Source organism: Saccostrea echinata, unplaced genomic scaffold, assembly GCF_033153115.1.
Source record: "Saccostrea echinata isolate AGI-Se365-2 ecotype Australia unplaced genomic scaffold, CSIRO_AGI_Sech_v1 ptg000017l, whole genome shotgun sequence".
Classification (NCBI taxonomy): Eukaryota; Metazoa; Mollusca; class Bivalvia; order Ostreida; family Ostreidae; genus Saccostrea; species Saccostrea echinata.
Genome location: NW_026889766.1, coordinates 2,226,508 through 2,249,788, shown reverse-complemented (window position 1 = coordinate 2,249,788; position 23,281 = coordinate 2,226,508).

The following is a 23,281-nucleotide window of genomic DNA, read 5'->3' as shown; positions in this document are numbered from 1 at the left end:
ATTTTTTTTTCTTCCATGCATGTCTAAAATATCACTTGTACCAAATTATACAATAAGGTTTTTCCTCACTTCTATAAACATTTTTGTTTCTTGAAAGTTACTTTACAGTCTGTAAAATTGTTAACTTTGCAATCCTTAGAAATGTCCGTTACATTTCACAAATCCTAATCACGGCTGTATATAGCTTATAATTACATTCTTTCTTATTTGCCTTAGCCTTAGTCTTTCCCGGTAGTCTTTCTGAATTTAAGCTAGTGATTTTTCCATTTAGTTTAAATAGAAATGAAATAAAATTACATAACATGATGAGAAATGTTTGTTACCACATTTCATAAATGTTCGTTACTTATGAATATTAGACTAATTTTGAAAAAAATATTAAATTTTGAGAAGGAAACATCCATGATAAACATGATTATAAATGTGTGCATACTTTCTGTACAGTAAATGAAATGACAAAATGCCGTTTTGTCAAAATTTCAATAGATCAAGAATAATATTAAAAAACAAAACAATATCAACATGACATCTTTTAAAACACTGTGTTCACTGTGTAGTGTTATTGTTTTAATTATATAAACAAATCAAAATTCAACTTATCATACATGTGGTACATTGTTTCTAATCCATTTAACTTCATAGACGGATAAAGAAATTAAAATAATACTTCAATACGATATGATACCGAAAGTGAAATGTTCGTTACCATCTGTAACGAACATTTCTTTGTTTATTTTGAGCATTAGTATAAATATACAGCACAAACATGGATGTCAAATTGTAAGCAGAGGTCTATTTATTCATTCTCAGTTGTTCTGTATAAATAAATATCATAATATTGTTCATAAATCACAGTACACATCAGTGTATAGACCAACCTTGTCTTCAGCATGAAGTATTTAAGAAATTGAATGTTTGAATGTTTCACCTTCAACACTGACATTCAAATATAATGGCGGGTTGTAACTTCTATCCTAAAAACGCTTGAAGCTGTGTTTTCTCGCCGTTTAAAGTGACTGAATTTAAAACTATGTAACGAACATTTCAGTAACGGACATTTCAAACAAGCACATACCATGGAATATTGATTCGAATGAAAGTAGGATTGCTGATATAAATGTTGTTTTTATATGCGACACACATTAGCTTTGTAATGAAATAACCAGCCGATGTGAAGATAGTACGTTTAGTTGCATGAATAAGGTAACGAACATTTCATTGTTATTTCATCGCAGAAAGAAGGCAAAGTTACAGACTGAATTAAATTTATGCGGATGAAAGTTGAAATGTATATGTATTAAGAAAGGATGTTTATGATAGTAAGCTACATAAAAAATCACATCGCTTGTCTGTAGTTATATTTGTGTATTGATAAGTAACGTTCATAATATTTTTATTTTGCGATATTTATCGTGTGTCTTATTTGGCGACATTGCTTTCAAATCAAGTACAGAACATAAAATCAGTCAAAAAACATCGATGTTATTTTTAATTTTCAGACTTTGATATGTTTAATCTTAAATTATGTTATTTTTTACGGTTTCTTTTCTTTAAGTTTTAAAATTAAGCACCTTAAGTCCAAACTCTGTTACCGGCGACAGTAACGAACATTTCAAAATGACACATTTGGAGGTAATTTACGCAAGTTTTAATGAAGTCAGACAGCTGTTATATAAGGGTTAGTTTAACAAGTCTACAAACATTAAAATAACATTCAATCATTTGAAATGTAATGCATAGTTTGAAAGTATTTCACAGGCGACAGTAATTGCACCCTTTTATTGAGTTTGAGTGAATATGTTGTGGGGAAAGTGCTTTCCTGTCATTTTTTTATTTAAATAATGGGCAATTATTGTAGAAAATACCTGTCTTGTTGTTGTCTCTCCTTTCTTATTTTAAAAATAACCTATGTGTTGTTTCAGTATGTAATCGAAAATTATGGGGAATGTTTTTTATCACTTATTTTTATGGGGAACGTCAACAGAACTCCTCTGGATTTACTGTTAAATTAATATTACTCTTAAATTTTACGTGTATTTTTGCTCTACACCTTCCGCTAATTCATGGTTACAATTTAATATAGACATAAAACATTTCAATTTATCGATTTATCTCCATTTAATAGCCTACATGTATAAATTGAATGTACACTGCATGTAAACCTCATTCTCTCGACCTTCGATATGACGTCACAGCATATGCATATTGTTTCGTCGAACATCAAGCCCGATTCAACTTATTGAAAATCGATTTTGTTCATTGATATTTATATTTTTAAACGTTATCATGGTTATTCATTAAAAACATGTTTGCTTATCTTGCACCTAGATGTTATTTTAGTTACGCGGGGCTGCTTTAAGTTTTTTTAAGAACGTAATTCCCTTTATGACTACAGTAATAAGACTGAAAAATTCCAGAAAAAAAAAGATTTCTGTATGATTTCAATTTTGTCCGATGCAATTTTGCTTTAATCATTTTTTTCCTTCGCAGTTATACATAACAAAAATATTGATGATTTTTTTTCTCACAGCTAGCAACGTTTTGGAAAATTCTCTGTTTTGGGGGCGAGGTGGGGGTTCTCTACTTTTTTTTCTTTTCAAATGCTGGAGTTTGGCCGAGTTCGACCTAACAGCAACAATTCAATTTGTTTATTTACCAATTAAGGGCCCTCATGGGGCAAAAAGAAAGTACGTTGTAAAAACCTGTATATTTTCATATAAATGTAAAACAATATACATACATACAAACAGAAAAATGTGTGTGAAAGGGAGGGGGCAAGCAGTGTCTAAATGAATGATTTTTACATATCAAAACTTAAGCAAAAAACACTATTCTCAGAAAACAATTGGAGAAAGTGTGGGGGGGGGGGGGTCGGAGGCGCCTCCACCCCTTTCCTGACACATTTCCCCGTGTATAACAGGCCTGTTCATTGTCTAACCAATCGGTCGATCAGTGTTAGGAAATCTTTGATGAATCGATATTTCTACATTTCAAAAATGTAGGTATTACATGTATTTTAATTTTTTTCAATGAGGATACATGTATTTCAATTTTAATTTCCTAATTATGCATTCTTTCGGCAAGTAACAATAAATATTATACAATAATAGAAAATAATATATATTTTAATATTTACTTATACCTCGTCATAAACCATTCAAAGTTCTTTCTAAGCCGTTTCAGAAAAAAAAAAAGCAAATTTAAACGAACCATCTCCTAGCTATTTAAAAATGACCCGGTTTTGTTTAATTTATAGTATATGTAACTTAAAACACATAAAGTATTTTTGTTGTTGTTGTATATTTCATTGTTCTTTTTTAATCAGGATATACTTCTAAGCTATTGACTTAAAGGTAAATTTAATATCAAGATTTTGGCAGAAATTTTAATTATTAACTTCATGTTACAAAGAGTTAGTTAGCCCCCCCCCCCCCATTTTTTTTTTTTTTTTTTTTTTTTGATCTAGTTCGCCTCTCCGATGTGAAATACTTGCCAAGGCCCCTGTTTTATAACCAGTTAGATTTTGGTTATAAGGTATAAAACTAATTCCTGGACTATATCCGTTGTTTTGAGTAAACGGGGAAGAAGGAATGTTGGCGGTTAATACAGTGACGGCGCTGTGGGCCGTAATACAACGTAAACGAGAAAGGTGCCGATTTCCTTATGGTCTTCCAATATTAAGTCCAAGAACTGGTGAAATCAGGTTTCCAAATTTATTTTCGACGATAGCAAATATCAACAATACTTTACGAGTCTTAAAGTAACCGAGTTGGATGTGGCCGGTAGAGCATCGGGCCTCCAAACTGATGAAGGTATAATGGACATAGCTTTTTGTTAGACAGAGAGAGTAAACAATAATTGCATTATGACACTGGCTGAATTAATTGATGGACAGGTGTGTTTCTTTGATAGAATGGACATAAAAGACATGGCTAAATAATTATATAAACAATGTTATTGATATAAGATTAACAGGTCCTGAGGCATTTACACCTAACGAGTATCAATTCTTTTGACAGCCACTTAAAGTCAATTGGAATGTCTTAATCCTGCTTCAAAGGGAATGAGATAAATTAGACACAGTTAATTATTATTATATTAGCACATAGTAAAAACAGATAAACAATTTTGTAGATAAACGTCAAAATTTAGTATAATATATTAAAAAGTTATTTATTTCAAAAATATTAATTTTGCTCGGTGATAATGTAATGAAATCCATCAGCGGAATAGGAAGTGTAGTTTCATTTCATTTAAATAAATATAAAGGTAACAATTCACCACAGGAACTAGATTTAAACCCCTCTCCTCCCTTCCCATTCTTTTTTTTTTCCCGATCCAATATTTCCATAATTAAAATGATATATTTCCTTTTATTGAATTGTTTCCGTCTTTAAAGAAATTGTGCGTTTATTAGCTAATTCCTCTTAAAAAATTGTTGTTAAATAATGATAATATCTTCAACTGATCGATGAATTAAAGAGATCAGTCATCATCCAACATGTACAATATATCACGTTAAGATATTTTCAGTGATCATAGATTGGTTAAAGACAACGATCTTGTAGCATAAGCTAATTGGATAAAAATACCTAAATTACATAATTCTTTACTATTCTGTGTACTAAGTAATTGTACTAAGTTGAGGACGACTGGTCTTCAGGAGTCGAAGCCTTTTTTATATTTTTGTCTTAATGTACTATAATGTGGACATTTTAAACAAATTATTTGTCCCCTTATTCACAAAGATGATATATTCTATCATCTCTCACAATTCTGTTATACCTTCCTTGTGCAATCATTAAGATTTGTGCAGATAGTCTTAATCTTGTAATTAGTACTCTATATTTTAAATGTATATTGGTTTACATGAATAAGATGAGGGGGGGGGGGTTAAAATTATCAACAAGGTGTTGGTAAATGAGACATTTTGGTGATTTACATAAATTTGACATTTCACACTTTCTCTGATATACAATATCAATGGTGGTATTGCTTATACCATTACTATCATGCAATAGAATCAATAGGAGAATTTTTTCGAGAGGTGGGGGGGGGGTATACTCACTTTCAAAGAATCCAGCTCAACTCCAGCTTCTTTATACATAAGATAATGCGGAAACCAAAAAAAAAAAAAATCAGTAATTCGTTCGGAAGGGGGGGGGGGGGGGCTCTTCTCATGGACAACTCGCTTCTTTCCGGCATATAACACGCAGTGGGGATATTTTACTAAATCATTTTCTGTAGGTAATCACACATACATCGCACATGATGACCTTGCATAGATAACATAGACATTATTGTTGTTAATATTAAATTCTTCAAATTGCTCCATTTATAAATATAGCTATATCTTAACATGCATTCTCTGTTAGCACCAACAAATTTACTATAGGGCTTGGAAACGACATGTCTCGGATTTTGATGAAATTTGCACCACAGGTGTGTCTTGGTACAAAACTAGCAAATATGGAGTCGGAAGTTCCACACGTGCACTCGGTTGCCATGGAGACGGATCCATTGAATTTGGCCCTTTTTGGCCCTTTTTGACCAAATGAAAACATGAAAATTGAGGAAATGTAAACAAATATTTATCGGTATCTAATACATTCAAACAAAAATCATTGGATCATATGATAACGTGAACTTTTAAGGTACACAGGGCATATAATCATTTATTCTAGAAATATTCTCACTCAAAGAAAAAGGTCATGCAAACTGACATGGTTTCTGAAAATTTGAAAAATGGGGAATTTAGTATTTTTTGAGATCTTTAAGGCTAAATAACAAAAATTGTCCGTGGAAAATTTCCGAATCTTATGTGTGTTTTTATACTGGAGAATTAGTAGTGTCATCTCATGAAAAAATATCGGTGGGCTTTTTATTCTATTTTTAGTAACATTTATCTATAAATAGATATATTTTAGAAAAATCTAAAAAATCAAATTTTGGCAAAGTTTTAGATGTCATTTCTGGATAATTGGGAAGTATATTGTAAAATTTAAGATGCTAATGACAGTAGCTGGACACCACTAGCTTGAGTGGACAATGGTTGAGGGGGATTCTCATTTCTATTTATAGTATCAAGCACCTAAATATAGATATGTCTCTGAATATTGGGAAAAATGACAGTTTTATGCTAATTGGAAGCTTCATAGAAAAAGTCATAACAAATATTAAGCTTTCTGCAATATGCCTTCAAAAAGAACATGTGTTTGTACAATAATTGATACAATATTGAGGATCGACTCTTGTTTCTTTTTATAGCAACAATGGTCTAAAAATAGATTCCTCGAATTATCGAGAAAATGTAGATTCTTGCACTTTTTCAGGCAATATTGGATGGAAAAAATGCAGACTAACTGTTATAAACCTAGTACGACTGAGAAGTACTAGAAACCATTTACTGAAATACACACTATTTGAAGGGGCTCCCTTTTCTATTTTTAGCACAAACACCCATAAATAGAAGCATCTCAGCATATGAGGAAAAATTACAATTTTCCACCAGTTGTAAGCGTCATTGAAAAAGTATTCACAAAATATACTGTTGTCTACAATATGTCATGAACAAGAACATTTGGGCAAATAATGATTGAAACAGTATTGAAGATGGACTCTCTTTTCTTTTTATAGCAACAGTTGTCTAAAAATAGACGCAGTAAGTTATTTAGAAAATATAGATCTTTGCACTATTTCAGACATTATGGATTGAAAATTTGAATACTCTCTATTATAAACATTATGTGACTGACAAGTACTAGAAACCAATGACTGAAATGCAAAATGATTCAAGGGGATTCCCATTTCTATTTTTAGATGCTACACTTTACATATTATTGAAGGTAGCTCACAATTCTTTTTTTAGCAACAGTTGTTTAAAAATAGATGCTGTATTATGTAAATTCGCACTATTTGAAATGTCATGGATGGAAAATTTGCAGACTAACTGAATGGTGAAAACGAAATGAAATATGGAGATAACGAACAATATTCAAGCTCGAAGTCCATTTAGACAATACAAATCGGAAGCAGAGCAAACACGGACTTCCAAAAACATAAGAGGTGGAATCAGGTGCCATGGAGGAGTGAGCATCCCCTGCCGACCGGTCACACCCATTGTGTGCTCCTTGTCATTATCAAAAAAAACAAAAAAAAAAAAACGCGGAAAAATCCTTAGACAATTCAGTGTGTAAATAATGGCCTAACAATTAGTATGAAAAACGTCAGTCAGCATTTGACTTATTGATAGGTTGTATTTGCTGGTCATTGTACCGACCATAAAACTTGCCAAATGATGACTTCAAACGAGACTGTTGATATCCTTGTTTCATCAACTTGTTTGTCAATAGCTTGTCTCGTTTTAGAAATTGTTCATACGTAGAGCATGTTCTTGCGTATCGAATCAACTGGGAGACAAAAACCCCAGATGCAGGTGATAAGGGTATATTGCTACATAAGTAAGGGAAGTTGACGATTGAAAAATTGAAGTCATCACGTTTATCATAATGCTTTGTTGCTAAGTTACCATTAAAGTCTTTTTCTAGTAAAATATCCATAATAAGACTGACAAGTACATGTACTAGTTACCATTAACTGACAAGCGCAAAAAACGAGGACTTCCAGTTCTATTTATAACTGAAATACACAAAATCAATGAGGATTTACATTTTTATTTATAGCAACAAAATTATACAAGAGGCAAGAGGGTTTTAGAAGTCATCTGAGAATAACCCTGTAACGGATCAATGAAATGGCAATTTAACAAGAGATCCAAGGGCCTAGGATCGCTCTTCTGATAAATTTTACAACCGTATCACTTCTTTTCTAAGCTTTTTAGTACATGTATGTTATATATTTAGATAAAGCCTTGAAATCCCAAAAGTAGCTCCGTGACCAACCTTTTGGATAAATTCTGTGAATTTAATGATTGTAAACCTCTTATAATTTGGAATATTTAGATATTGTCTTCAAAAAATCCAAAGCTGGGTCACCGTGACCTATTTTTGTGTACACATTTCGAGGACCCAAGATGCTTTAACTGACAGTTTGATGACTCTTAGCCTCTTAGTATCAGAAATATTTAGATATAGCCGTGAAATTCCAAAATTAAGTCACTGTGACCTACCTTTAGGTTAACATAGTCCGGGATCCCGAGATGCATCAAATGAGAAATTATTAGCCTCTTACTCTTTCAAATATTTAGATATTCCCTTAAAAATCCAAGTGACCTACTTTTGTTTTACACATCCTGAGGACCCAAGATGCATCAAGTGACAAAGTTTGATGAATCTATGCCAATTACCATCTGAAACATTTAAATATTGTCATGAAATTCTAAAAGTAGATCATGGTGATCTACCTTTTAGTAGGTACATTCCGAGGACTCAAGGTGCATCAACTGACAATGTTTGATGATTCTAAGTTTCATAGTGTTCAAAATATGCCTCTAAAATGATTTGAAAATAAATACTGACAAAATTCAAATGCAACTTACAAGGTTTAATCAGTCTAAACCTCTCAGTATCTAAAATAATGACAGTAATTTATTTGAAAATGATTAGTAATAAAATTCAGAAAGTAGGTCACGGTGACTTACTTTTCTACTTTTTCATTGACACATTTTAAGGCCCCATGATGCATCGACTGATAAGTTTTGATGATTAGAGACTTCAAAGTGTCCGAGATATGCATCAAAATAAAATGAAAGTTGAATGCATGCAAAATTCAAAAAAAGGTCATCGTGACCTACTTTTGAGTCAACTTGACATGAGGTCCTAAGATCCATCATTTAAAAAAATTTTTAATTCCAGTCATTATATTGGGCAATATAATAATACCCCAGGGTGATGCCTTGACCAATTTTTAATCTACATCATATTTTCATCCATGTTAGCATATAATTAAGTTTGGTGATAATCTGCCCAGTGGTTCTAAAGAAGAGGATTTTTTTTTTTAGCAACCACTACTTTTACCTAAGCTGATAACCTGTTGTCCGTCATCCGTCCGTTTGTCCGTTTGTCCGTCCGTCTGTAAACTTTTCACATTTTCAACTTCTCAAGAACCACTAGGTGAATTTTAAACAACCTTATTACAAAGCATTCTTGAGTGAAGGGGAGTTTAAATTGTTAAAATTAAAGGCCAAGCCCCATTACAAGGGGAGAAAATCAATAAGGAACAAAAATAGTATGGGGTCATTAAAACATATTCTCAAGAACCAGTGGAACAGAAAAGCTGAAACTTATGTGGAAGCTTCTGGATTGAGGTTGTGTAAATTCTAAATTATTCAAATCATGGCCCCCGGGGCTAGGATGGGCCCACAATAGGGAAGCAAAGTTTTAAATTGAAATATATACGAAAATTTTTAAAAATCTTCTTAAGAACCACTGGGCCAGAAAAGCTGAAATTATGTGGAAGCTTCCAGATGTAGTGTACATTCTAAATTGTTCAAATTTCATGACCCCCAGGGATAGGGTGGACCACAATAAGTATGACAAGGGGAGGGGGATCTGGTGAGTAACAGGAGGGACAGAGTTACTCAGCTGAGCCTTGTGGTCCATGGGCCTCATGTTTCCCTAATTATCTCTCCTTGTTTAAGGGGCACATCCCTATGTTTGGTATAAGCCAAGGACGCTCTGTGACAAATTTGACAAAAATGAAAAATTGGCCAAAAGGTTCTATAGATATGGCCCATATTCTAAAAAGTCTAAAAGAAAATTCCAATGATAATTGATGTCTTCTGCAAGTTTTAATTAAAATACAGGAAAATGCACAGGTTCATGACGTCACAATTGGTAATTAGGAGATCATATATAAACTAAAAGTATCTGATGAGACTGTAGCTCTATCGGTTTGTACTTATAAAAAAGGAAAAGGAAAGAAGCATCTTGACTTGAAACATTGGAACAGCATTAGGTAGAATTATGATCCTTGGTTTAGTCTCTTTTTGTGGCAAGATTTATTGCAATCAGACTAAATCTGTAGGAGAAATAGCCTTTAGAAAAAAAAAATACAGAAAGTTTTATTTTTATTAAGCATAGCAACATCATTCATCAAAATCAAAAAAAGAAAAGGATAGACAATTTGTATTTATGTTTAGTCTACTTGCATGATATATGAAAATCAGACCAAAACTGTAGGAGGGTAGCATTTTGAAAGTATTTCACAGAAATTTTTATTTTTACTAAACATGGCAGCACTGTTCAACGAAATCCAAAACCAATTTATAGAATTATATATCTTAGTGTAATTTATTTGTGTGCCAGGTTATATTGAAATAAAAAAAAAACAGTAGGAGGAGTAGCGTTTTGAAAGTGTTTTAAAGAAATTTCTATTTTTAGTAACCATGGCAACACCGTTCATCGAAATCAAAAACTGATAAAAGAATTATGTATCTTAAAGTAGTCTACTTGTGTGCCAAGTTATATTGAAATCAGCCCAAAACTGTAAGTGGAGTAGCATTTAGAAACATTGTTCACAGATAGACGGACAGACAGATGGACAGACGACGGACACTTTGCTATCACATAAGCTCTTCTGGTCTCTGACCAGTTGAGCTAAAAACTGTATGATTTTTCTGCATGTGAATTTAAACGGTTGAGAAAGCATTTATTTAGTTTCTGAACATAATTTCATATTAAAAAAAATACAGGGCTAAAATTGTATTTAAACTGTACCTTCTTCTTTGCCCTTTACAATATCTGAAATAGTGCAATAAGAATCTACATTTTCTCTATAATTCACAGCACCTCTTTTCAGACAATTATAGTTATAAAAAGAGTTGAGTATCTACCTTCAATAATATACAAAGTGTTGTCTAACCACATGTTCTTGATGTTAACAGATTGTAGAGGGCAGTTTATTCGTAAATACGTTTTCTATGAGTTTCTGATTGGTGGAAAATTATCTTTACTGTCTGAAATAGTGCAAGAATCTACATAGTAAATGGTCACTAGTGCTTTTCTTTTACATAATGGTTATAACAGTAACTGTTAGGATGCAAAGTTTTCATCCATTATGTGTGAAATAATGCAAGAATTTACATATTTTGGATAACTCACAGCATTTTGATTTTTTTTTGACAATTTTGCTATTATAAAAAATGAAAGTTCACCCCTAAAATAGTGTCAAATATTAACTGACTGACTGTTCTTAATTGATAATGATATATTGTAGAGAGCAGTTTATTTATTTTATTTTTTTTTTTCTGTGAAGCTTATTTACTGAAGAATTGTTATTTATTCTCATATATTGAGACGTAAATTTTATTGTGTTTGATTCTATAAATAGAAATGGGAACCCCCTTCAAATACAGGGCATTACAGTAAATGGCCACTAGTACTTGTCAGTTCCTGCTGTTAAAATATTGTACATAGCAAATTGTTTGTAAATATTCTTTATGAAGCTTCCAGTATGTGGAAATTTTTATTTTACCTCATATACTAAGACGTATTAAAGTTTTTATTTTCTGTGCTAAAAATAGAAATGGGAATCCCCTTGAAACATTTTGCATTTCAGTCATTGGTTTCTAGTACTTGTCAGTCACATAATGTTTATAATAGAGAGTATTCAAATTTTTAATCCATAATGTCTGAAATAGTGCAAAGATCTATATTTTCTAAATAACTTACTGCGTCTATTTTTAGACAACTGTTGCTATAAAAAGAAAAGAGAGTCCATCTTCAATATTGTGTCAATCATTATTTGCCCAAATGTTCTTGTTCATGACATATTGTAGACAACAGTATATTTTGTGAATACTTTTTCAATGACGCTTACAACTGGCGGAAAATTGTAATTTTTCCTCATATGCTGAGATGCTTCTATTTATGGGTGTTTGTGCTAAAAATAGAAAAGGGAACTCCCTTCTAATAGTGTGTATTTCAGTAAATGGTTTCTAGTACTTCTCAGTCGTACTAGGTTTATAACAGTTAGTCTGCATTTTTTCCATCCAATATTGCCTGAAAAAGTGCAAGAATCTACATTTTCTCGATAATTCGAGGAATCTATTTTTAGACCATTGTTGCTATAAAAAGAAACAAGAGTCGATCCTCAATATTGTATCAATTATTGTACAAACACATGTTCTTTTTGAAGGCATATTGCAGAAAGCTTAATATTTGTTAAGACTTTTTCTCTGAAGCTTCCAATTAGCATAAAACTGTCATTTTTCCCAATATTCAGAGACATATCTATATTTAGGTGCTTGATACTATAAATAGAAATGGGAATCCCCCTCTACCATTGTCCACTCAAGCTAGTGGTGTCCAGCTACTGTCATTAGCATCTTAAATTTTACAATATACTTCCCAATTATCCAGCAATGACATCTAAAACTTTGCCAAAATTTGATTTTTTAGATTTTTCTAAAATATATCTATTTATAGATAAATGTTACTAAAAATAGAATAAAAAGCCCACCAATATTTTTTCATGAGATGATACTACTAATTCTCCAGTATAAAAACACACATAAGATTCGGAAATTTCCCACGGACAATTTTTGTTATTTAGCCTTAAAGATCTCAAAAAATACTAAATTCCCCATTTTTCAAATTTTCAGAAACCATGTCAGTTTGCATGACCTTTTTCTTTGAGTGAGAATATTTCTAGAATAAATGATTATATGCCCTGTGTACCTTAAAAGTTCATGTTATCATATGATCCAATGATTTTTGTTTGAGGTTATTAAATACCGATAAATATTTGTTTACATTTCCTCAATTTTCATGTTTTCATTTGGTCAAAAAGGGCCAAAAATGGCCAAATTCAATGGATCCGTCTCCATGGCAACCGAGTGCACGTGTGGAACTTCCGACTCCATATTTGCTAGTTTTGTACCAAGACACACCTGTGGTGCAAATTTCATCAAAATCCGAGACATGTCGTTTCCAAGATTTTTTGGTACTTACAGAGAATGCGTGTTAAAAGTCTTAACATTTCGTAAGTTTCATCGCGTGATCCAAAAAATTTTATTAAGCACCGCTTGATGAGATGTCGATTAGATATATTGGACCGCTTTGACGTTTTTAAGGTCAATATGGGTTAACCAAGTAGTAAACGTCTGACAGTTTCGGCATTGGCCCGATATCATCATTGTTGCAAACGTGGAAGGGAGAGCAAAATACCTCTGTCATAATATAAAGTAAACGATTCTAGTTAACAGTTTAGGACTTGTCAAAGGTCCAACAAATTGCATGTTGCACACTAACCCAGTCAATAAATGTACATGTATAATCATGACTGCACATCACCTTTAATTTTTCGTACGAACTCAAAAGTATCTAAACCGTAAATTAAAATAATAAAGAAAAAAACAAAAAGGCAAACAAACAAAAACCCAGAATGCATAAACTATGATAAAGCACTCACTATATATAGCCTCACAATAGAGAATTTTCACTATACAACAACGAAAATGAAGCAGCACATATCCCTTTCTGGGGAGCTTGTTTTTTGGTTTGTTTTTGTTTATGAAAAAAAATAATGCTCTCTAGGTTTTTTATCTATTTCTTACAAATTGCTCGATTGGTTGAGTTCATTGCCACGGACGCGAGTCTGCATCTAGGTCTCTCTTTCTCCAGAAATGAGAAAGGATAGTATTTTCTGGTTGTACGATTGTGGGGTTTGCTACGATGTGACATTTTGTACCACATCACATGACATACATGTACATGTGTGGTGTTTCATACAGTCCCGTCTTTGCGGTTTCCATATAAAGTAACTAGGAATTTTTAAAAGGAAAATTTTGCAAAAATATAAAAATCATATCCATACAGTTTTATCAATATAAAAAGTTTAAATAAATCTGGGTCATTTATTCTTAAGACAAGCGTTTTAAAAACATGGATATCAGAGGCAATTTTAAATTTAATGCCTCTTAATTTTGTATCATAATTTTCACCGTGATACAAGAAAACTGCTTTTTAATAAGTATGTCCCAGGGAAGTTTTAATCATATATATAGGCTATTCCAAATATATGGACCTTTCGGGTTGTAAGAAAAACCGCGGTCCGACTTGCTGTAAAGAATTGGGATGATTTCATATACATGTGTATACTGCGAAAACTGTAATGAATACCAAACAATCTCGCTAGAGTTCATATCAAAACTGCAGATATTTCCATGGGATATGATTGCATTTTGGAAATCATCTCTCATTCTGGTCTTAAGATTCTTTTTAAAATTCACGTTCTTGCTTGGCTTGTCAGACGCTGTGTTAGTTTTAATTTATATCTTTGCGGAGGTTAGAGCAGCTAGGTCTTGCATAAGTCAGGAAACACATTTATTCCTAGGTAAGCTTAACGTACAGACTACTGGACCAGAAGAGCCTTTTTTTTATTTTATTTTACATGAACCGCGACTTTACTCTCATTTACAAATATGAATTTCATCGCGTATTCACAGAGCAGTGGCAATCTGGTTGGAGTATTTTTTGCTAAATTCATTCACAAAATAGATGACCCTGCTTTCATTTCTTAGCGGTCAATCCATAAAGTCTTGGGGTTGTTATTTTCCAATTTTAACAAAATATATGTCGCGTTCACTTTCGATAAAGCATGTATAGCCTCAGAAGCTCATTTACATGTTCTTTTTATCAGGATTTTTTTCTAAAACAGTTTCTACATTCACATTCACCTTCAAATAGCGATTTCATGTATACCCTCTCTTACTCGTAATTGGACAAATAGTTAGGCAAAAAATTACCCACTCTGTACCATATATTATACTTTGCCCCCCCCCCCTCCCCCCAAAAAATATTCGTCCTTTCATCATAGTTCTTGGTTCCATATTGTAGACTGAATAAATTAATTAAATATCGTAATAACAGTATAAGGATGGTTGATTGATCGACTGATTGATAGATTATTGCTTAATGCCAAGTAGGCATATTTTAGCCATATTTCGGCCCAAATTTTGGTTTATATGACCGGTTTTTAAAAATATTTGGTTTCTCTGGCAGCCCGAAGTGAGCCTACTCTTCTTCTTTTTCTTTTAGAAATCCAGAGAAACGACCCTTTGCGTGCCAGGAGGTTGTAATTCTTGACCTGGGACACCAGTTATCATCCCATCCGACTGACTTTAATTTTAAAAATATGTAAACAGTTAAAATTTAGATTTCTCTCTGTGTTCATTATTAACAACATTGCTTGCATTATGTACTTCTAAATTTTACTGTAAAAATCATAGTCTAAATAGACTAAAATTCTAAACTTTTATATTTGTGAAAAGTTCATGCATCGTTTATACATTATTAATTATAAAAAGTCGACTTCGAATATGCGAAATTCTAAGATTTTATGATTTATTGTTGGCGGACAGTCATATGATATATATACATTTGAGTCACGTTGTCCTGGCGTTTCAGGCCGAAATTAGATGATTTGTTAACTTTGTTTTTCTATACATAATATTTCAGATAAAAAAGTATTAATTTCAATCTGATTAAAATTTACGTACAATGTAGTTAGTGTAGCGAGTATGCGAGCGGATCTAGCATCTAATTTTAAATAGACTTGATTATTTTGAAATGCAAAAAAATTATATATAATATCTTTGTTTACTGGAGTATTATAAAAGTATTGAGAGAAAAAAAAACACAGACTGAATCGTTTTACTAAGTTGAATTATGATGTAAAATCATGCGACACATTTTCTTTCTTTTACAAGTCAACTGCAAACGAAATAAAAGAGCTAATTACATAGAGTGTACTGAGAATATTCACCCCCCCCCCCCCAACTTTTTTTCTGAGAATAGTATTTTGCTGTAGTAACATTTCATTTAGATGCTGCTCCCCCCTTTTGATGTTGTAAGGTCGAGCACAGGCAATTTCCAGGATTTGGACAGTAAATTAGCTTTTTTTACTTTTCAGATAATTTTGGGAAGTCCCCCCCCCCACCCCCCCCCCCCCCCCCTTCCACACACACTTTTGGTAAGTTTAATTAAGGTCTTCCGTCTCCAACGGAAGGCCATATTGTTTTCGTTCGGTTTCTTTTTCCCTATTATTATTATTCTTACCGATTTTGTGCACGCGAGTTCTCGGTAACGTCTTGGCCGATTCATGAAACTTTCAGATCTGATAGGTATTGATCTAAACCTTATTGGAAAATTTTTTCGTTGATAACGTCACTTTCTATCTCGAGATTTTAAGGATTTTCTGATTTTCAGAAGGTCGGCCTGTCCTGGAAACTCCTCCGAAATGACTTAAGATATTGAGTCAAGATTTTCAGTGAAGGTAGGGGAAGGTTTGTAGATTTGCAGGCAGGTGTCCAAATCCCTCTAGTGCAAAAGGCGCCGAAGCTCGGTAGGGCTCAAAAAATGTCTCATAAACATCTCACAAAATTTTACACCTTTTCTTTCATATCTTTATACATTTTAAGAATTTGTTAAAACATATAGAAGAAAAGTTGTGCAGAATGAAACGTCCTTTCATTCGATATCAAGAAAGAGGGGCTAGCTGAACCCTCAAATTAGGGGCTGAGAGAGACCAAAAGTCTTTCAACTTTAAATCTTTAACGATCAATAATTTGTAATACATTACCGAAGCAAAGATGCTTATCTTAACGATTTACAACAATATATGATAAGATTCTGATCATATGTTACGTAAGAAGGGGTCACAAGGGGCCAGAATGCTAAATCTTTGACGCTTTATATCTTGAAAAGGGGGAATATTTTGAAAAGCATTGCTGAACAAAGGATCGTCAGAATAATGTTCTAGACAATATGCACTCTTTCAATTTTTGTCAGTCGGCCCCATTAAGGACTTGGAGGGGTGGCATGTCATCTATAGCTCTTTGATAATGTTATATTAATCAGAAAAATGAATTCTAATTGGGGAAGTCTATATATTTTTATCTTATAACAAAGATCATAGTCAAAATCATATCTCATCTTATCGAAAAATCAGACGGAAGATCTACTCGTTGCTCGCAACGAGATCTCATCTAGTTTTTTTTTTATTCTGACCATCTTTTGTTCAGTATTGCTCATAAAAATATTCTCCCTTTTCGAGATATAAAAAGCATTCTGACCCCTTGTTACCCCTTATTACGTAACATATGATCAGAATCTTATCATATATTGTTGTAAATCGTTAAGATAAGCATATTTGCTTCAGTAATGTATAACAAATTATTGATCGTTAAAGAGTTATAACAATATATGATAAGATTCTGATCATATGTTACGTTACGGACGGAAGATCTACTCGTTGCTCGCAACGAGATCTCATCTAGTTTTTTTTTTTTTTTTTTTTTTTTTTTTTTTTTTTTTTTGCTCGTCTGATTTTATTTTTGGGGGGGGGTTGCCCCCCTCCCCCGCCCACTTTTGAAACCGTTGCTACGGGCCTGCAAGCCATGCACATTTTTTTCAAAGTGTGTTAATATGGTCGATATTAAAGCACTTTGAAAAGAATTTTTTTCAAGTGCGTTAACTTGGTTCAAAATATAACGCACTTTGATTTTTTTTTCAAGTGCATAATTTTTCAAGTGCGTTGTAACAAGTGCACATCACGTTTCAAAATTTTTAACTATAATCTGTTTCTTCGCAAACCGTTTACGTCAGATTCAAGATCTCTACCACCCAAAAACTGTCTTTTCCATGTATATTGTATATACAATTGTACGGGTCATTTATATATACTTCCTGGTTCTCCGGTCCAGCATTTTCAGAGTTTGTTTAAAAGGTTTCCTGAATGAAAAGCAATTTTTTCTCTACTCGCTGCTCCGTTACGTCCTTCGATGTCATCGTTTTTTGATTTTTCTAATGAAGTCTGTCTTTAGATATTGATATCTTTTAAACGAAGTAATATATTACATAACATTTTAGCATATGAAGAAATGCACCAATACTAAATTTCATCAATTAAATTTTAGTTCGTTTAAGCACCATTTATTAGAGGTATGACTATACACATCATAAAGTATATGATTAGTTTATAACTCAATTTTGACCCTGCTCCGTGACCCCATTTTTCCTGTTTTAAATCTTTGATAATTTTGATAAATATCAAGATATATTTCAATTTTTTAATTCAAATTATATGAAGCTATTGCTAAAATATGTGCACCGATTTTCGATATGATATGATATGATGTTGAATAAAAAAGTTATGCCAAAATTCTACGAATTTTTTTAATGATTCTGGTATTATCTGACAAGTCAACATGATTTTGTGACAAGTTGACATAATTTTTTGACAAGTCAACATAATATATTACAAGTCGACATCAGTATCTGACAAGTCGACATACATGTAACATCTAACAAGTCGACTTGTCAGATAATTATGTCAACTTGTCAGAATATTATGTTGACATATCTTGACACATTTTGATGACAAATAAATATCAGTTAGTGGCTTTAACATACTTTAATAACAAAATACCGAGTTCCTGGTCCTGATGATTATTATCTGACAAGTCAACAATAATTATTCGACAAGTTGACATAAACATCTGACAAGTAGTGGCAGAAATATGTCACAATAATATCTTGTTCGTACAGCATGATTTTCTTAAGATTATTTTTAACTTGAATCTGTGCAATCATTTTATTTGATGGTCCATCAGTAATGTGTATCTGTATAATATGGAATTCATGGTGGAAATGCCCTGCAAATCGTATACTATCTAAATTATTAGTAATTAAGAAGAGAATTTTTCATACTTTGTTTTTAGATCATTCAACAACCAGCAACGTTCAAATTCCTATGTATTTCAGTGTTTGGGACGTATACACTATATCTCGAATTTTCGCAGTTTACCCCATACTCCCTGAAACAGTTAATATCTTTTAGCATCAGCTTAAAAAATTCTTCAGTACGCAGACCCTTAGAAAGCCCAAACATAAGGGGATATACAATCCTATATTTTTATGGGGAGAGGTAACAAATATTTGCACACATAAACAAGGGGGTTCAATTGACGGAGGTTGTTAGCTCGAATCTTCACCCTTTATCCGCCTGTTTATTCCCATTTTATTATCTATATTACAAATTGTCACCCCCTTGAAAACCATTTTCAACCTCGGCTGCGCCTAGGTTGACAATCGTTTTCTTGGTGTGAAAATTTTCAACGTGATATATTTAACTACATGCAGTATTTAAACATGTATACTAGTCAACTCTCAATACCATATACACGTCCTCTGGTTGGTTTAGTACACTTTCAGAGCAAAAAAAGGTACACCAAATAAAAAAATACCTTGCAAGTCGCGTTAAGGATACAATAAGAGGTGTTAACTATATACAGGCCAGTAGCAAAGGTTTCAAAAGTGGGGGGGGGGGGCAACTTCCCAAAAAATCAGACAAGCAAAACAAAAAAAGGTAATTTACTGTCCAAATTCTGGAAATTGCCAGTGGAAATTTTACTATAGTAAAAAACTATACTCAGAAAAAAGTGCGGGGGGGGGGGGGGGAGAGTACTTTTCACGAGATACTAAGTTGTACAATTTGATATAATGTAATGCAAAAAAAAAATATTAATATCTCTTGCAAATGACCGCAACATTTTCATCTTCAATTTTCAGAGCCTCAATTCTTTTTCATTCTCCTTGCGCCACTGAAAGTACCTGTACTACTTGCCATTTAAACAATTTTTACTACTTTGCAGATCAGACCTGGCGCGTCTCTAGAGTTACCTAACAACAACGCTTTATGATAAATGTAATGACTTCAACTTTCAATCGTCAACTTCTTTTACTTATGTAGCAATGATACCCTTATCACCTGCATATGGAATTTATGTTTCTCATTTGATTCGATAAGCAAGAGTATGCTAGCTCTACGTATGAACAATATCTAAAACGAGGCAAGCTATTAACAAACAAGTTCAAGAAACAAGGGGCCCATTCCCTATGTGTATCTTTTCATTTACCCCCGCTTTCGATGCCAGTGATATCACTCTGTTTGGCTTTTGATTTTATAAAAAAAATTAGTCGATCTTTATCCTGAATATTACGATAAGTTAGGCAGTCAGTATAGTTCTAGAAAATTACATTTGCATTCTTCAGTGAGAACGATTGACCCATTTGGCTTACATTTTTCATATAGATGTAAATATATAACGTGCCTGCGTGCAAAACCCTAGCTGGTAGGATCTTAAATTTTGTTACTGTACACTGTGAAGGGGTATTTAATTTTCTAACTTTGCACACATATTAAACAAGAAGTCTGTGAGGCAATACTCACTAGTAATCTGATGTGAATATACACTCTCATGTGAACTGCAAAGAGTAATTGTTGTGAAAACTGCGACGGAAATTTGATACAGACAGACGCACGAATAAACAAGAATTCGTACAAAAATGAATCCCAACATATGACATGCCTAAAGAAAGTGTGTGCTAAAATTTTAAGTATATGCGATGAGTAATTGCTAAGAAAACTGCGACGAAAATTTGTTACCAACAGACAGACAAAGAGACAGACATACAGACACACAAGGGTAAAACAGTATACCCCTTCTTCTCATTCGGAGCGGGGATATAATAACTTGTTGTATGTGTGTATAAATCATCGTACTGACCTGGGAAAACAACATTACAGTCAAACTTTGCTATCTCGACCTCCATGGGACCAAGAAAAAACCTCGAGACATCGGAGGATTCGAGATATTAGGGTTAAAATGCATAAAAAAAAGAATTGGGGACTTCCATCTTACCTGGACATATCCATGGTATTAGAGATATCAATGTTCGAGATACCTATTAGTTTAACTGTATAGTTGTTTTATTATTTGATTCAATGATTGAATAATACAAACTTGTTAAGTTAACATGCAACCTTTCTTGTTTACATTTGCTGAAGATAAAATAAAAATAACTATATAATAGTTGTATTAATTTGGAATTTCTGACTCTGTATTTTTAATACAATTTGAAAAAAAAATATCAGGCACGTTGCATCGATTTTGAAACCTAGGGGGAGAGGGTGGGGGTAAAAAAAAAAATCTAAATTCCAAATTTTATTTCGTGTGAAGGGATGTGACGGTACATATTGTCGTTCTGTTCGTATTGTCGTCGGTGGCAATATGTACCTACCCCCATTACACATATTGTCGTCCATCGGTATACATATTGTCGCCGGTGACAATTCCTTACTTTCCTTCTGCATAATGGACGATAAAATAAATGTACAGTCAAGCATCGGCACATGCTGTCGTCGGCGACAATATGTACTGTGAACATTTGCAAATTTTGTCGCCGATAAATTATTTCATACAATTATTACTGCTGTTTTGAGTTCAATACGATGATTTAGCCACCTGATGAATACAATATTCACTGAACCCGAAGGGCGAGATGAATATTGTACATCGAAGGTGGCTAAATCATCTCATTGATCTCAAAACAGCAATAATTGTTTTGATATATAATTCAATGGTGAAATGATATAAAATCATTAAGCAGTTCATGTCATCTTACTTGTTACAAGCCAATTGCAATGAGAGAATCAGTGTTAAATAAACGTTACCAGTCGTATTAAATTGGATTTTTTGAAATCAACTTTAGTTGCTATGATAATAAAAGAAATAATGTCAGGCTCTTTGATAGCATCGATTTCGGCGGGGGGAGGGGGGGGGGGGCAATGGGGGCATTATCAGGGGAAAATCGTTGATTAGCCCAACGAAAAGAGAATTCTCTTTACTTCAAATTTTGTTTGATGTTTTGTGGGGTTAGGCGTGGGGTGTTGCAACCACTATTGAAATAACGTTCACTATTGAAATAATTTCGTTATTTCAATAGTGGTTGCAACAGTGGGGTATTAAGAACCATTAGTGAGGGACCAGCCTTTCAATGAACGTTTTTATTCTAATTGAATTAAAAGTAAAAATTTACGTTCAGGAAAAAGTGTTGGGGGGGGGGGTCCCTTCCACCCCAAAACCATCCCCACCCCAAATTATATATCCCTAATGTTATGTTCACCTGAGTGGAAGTCGGTAGCAAGTGAAATAGCTTTCCAAAACTATTGGTATCAATTTCCTGATCTATTTTTAGACCAATGTAGAGAACACAAATCCTTATATTCACCTGGAAAATCACATGCATGTGAATATAACGAAGTGTTTTTTCTACTTTGTTGAATCTCGGACGGAGACAGACAGTAGAATTACTCGCAATAATGAAGGGAGAAAATTTTGTGGTAAAATTTTTTTGTCAAGGATCGGTGTACACGACTATGATTTACAAAGATTTCAGAATTCCTGAATATTCTCTTTTGTCAGTTGTCATTATATAGAGTTTTTGAGTTCAGTAGTAATATGTATCTTGATAATATCTTTTGCTATTCTTATACATGTGCCAATGTAATTATGGATGGTGGTGGGGGGGGGGGCACATTTTAGCTCACCTGAGCTGGAAGCTCAAGTGACTTTTTGTAATCACTCTTAGTGGAAAATAATCAAGAAAAGCCAAAGATATGGTAGAGTCATTAAAATCTTTTCAATAACCACAAGACCAAAAAAAGCTGAAATTTGTATGGAAGCTTCCTTACTTGGTGTAGATTTTAAAAGAACTGCAAAGCCGTGATTAAGGAACCGTACTAAAGTGGAAAAATCCAATGGTAGAGACTAGAAATATTCATTTTTTATCAAATCACGTCCGCTGTATATAGGGTTGGGTCACAAAAGGCGATCAGAAATTTACATCCGAATACATGTACAGTGTAGAGGGGGGGGGGGGGGATCTTAATGTAGAACAGCAGACCAAAAGTTTTTCAGGTAACCCTTGTGGCCCATGACCCTTTTGATTAAAATCTGCTTCCATAGAAGCTACATGTATGTGATATTGGTTAAATCTTCAAAAGCATTGGATATCAATGTACTTTTTAAAAGTTAAATTAATAGTAGGATGCAATTAATTTCGATAAATATTTCAGATATTTTAAATTAAAGAGATATTTCATGTATGTACAACATGTCTGCTACCAAGCCTTCTTAACTTTCCTCATCATTAGCATTATCTTAATATGTGCATTCAGGGTAATCAAATTTTGTTGTATGCCTGCAATAAGATATACCGACAGACGACAATATGTGGAGTTATGGAAGGTACATAAATGTCGCCGGTGACAATATTATACTGTATCAAAAAGGAAGATCAAAAAGCCTTTCCACGAACATTTTACATGTATACTTAAGCGATAGTAGACATCGTTCAGGAAAAAGTGCTCCCTTCCCTCTACGGGTGATATAACTTTTCAGATCTAATTTTATCCATTAGGAAGTTCTCAATTTATTTTTTAGTCCAATGTAGACAAAATTCATGAGCTGCAACAA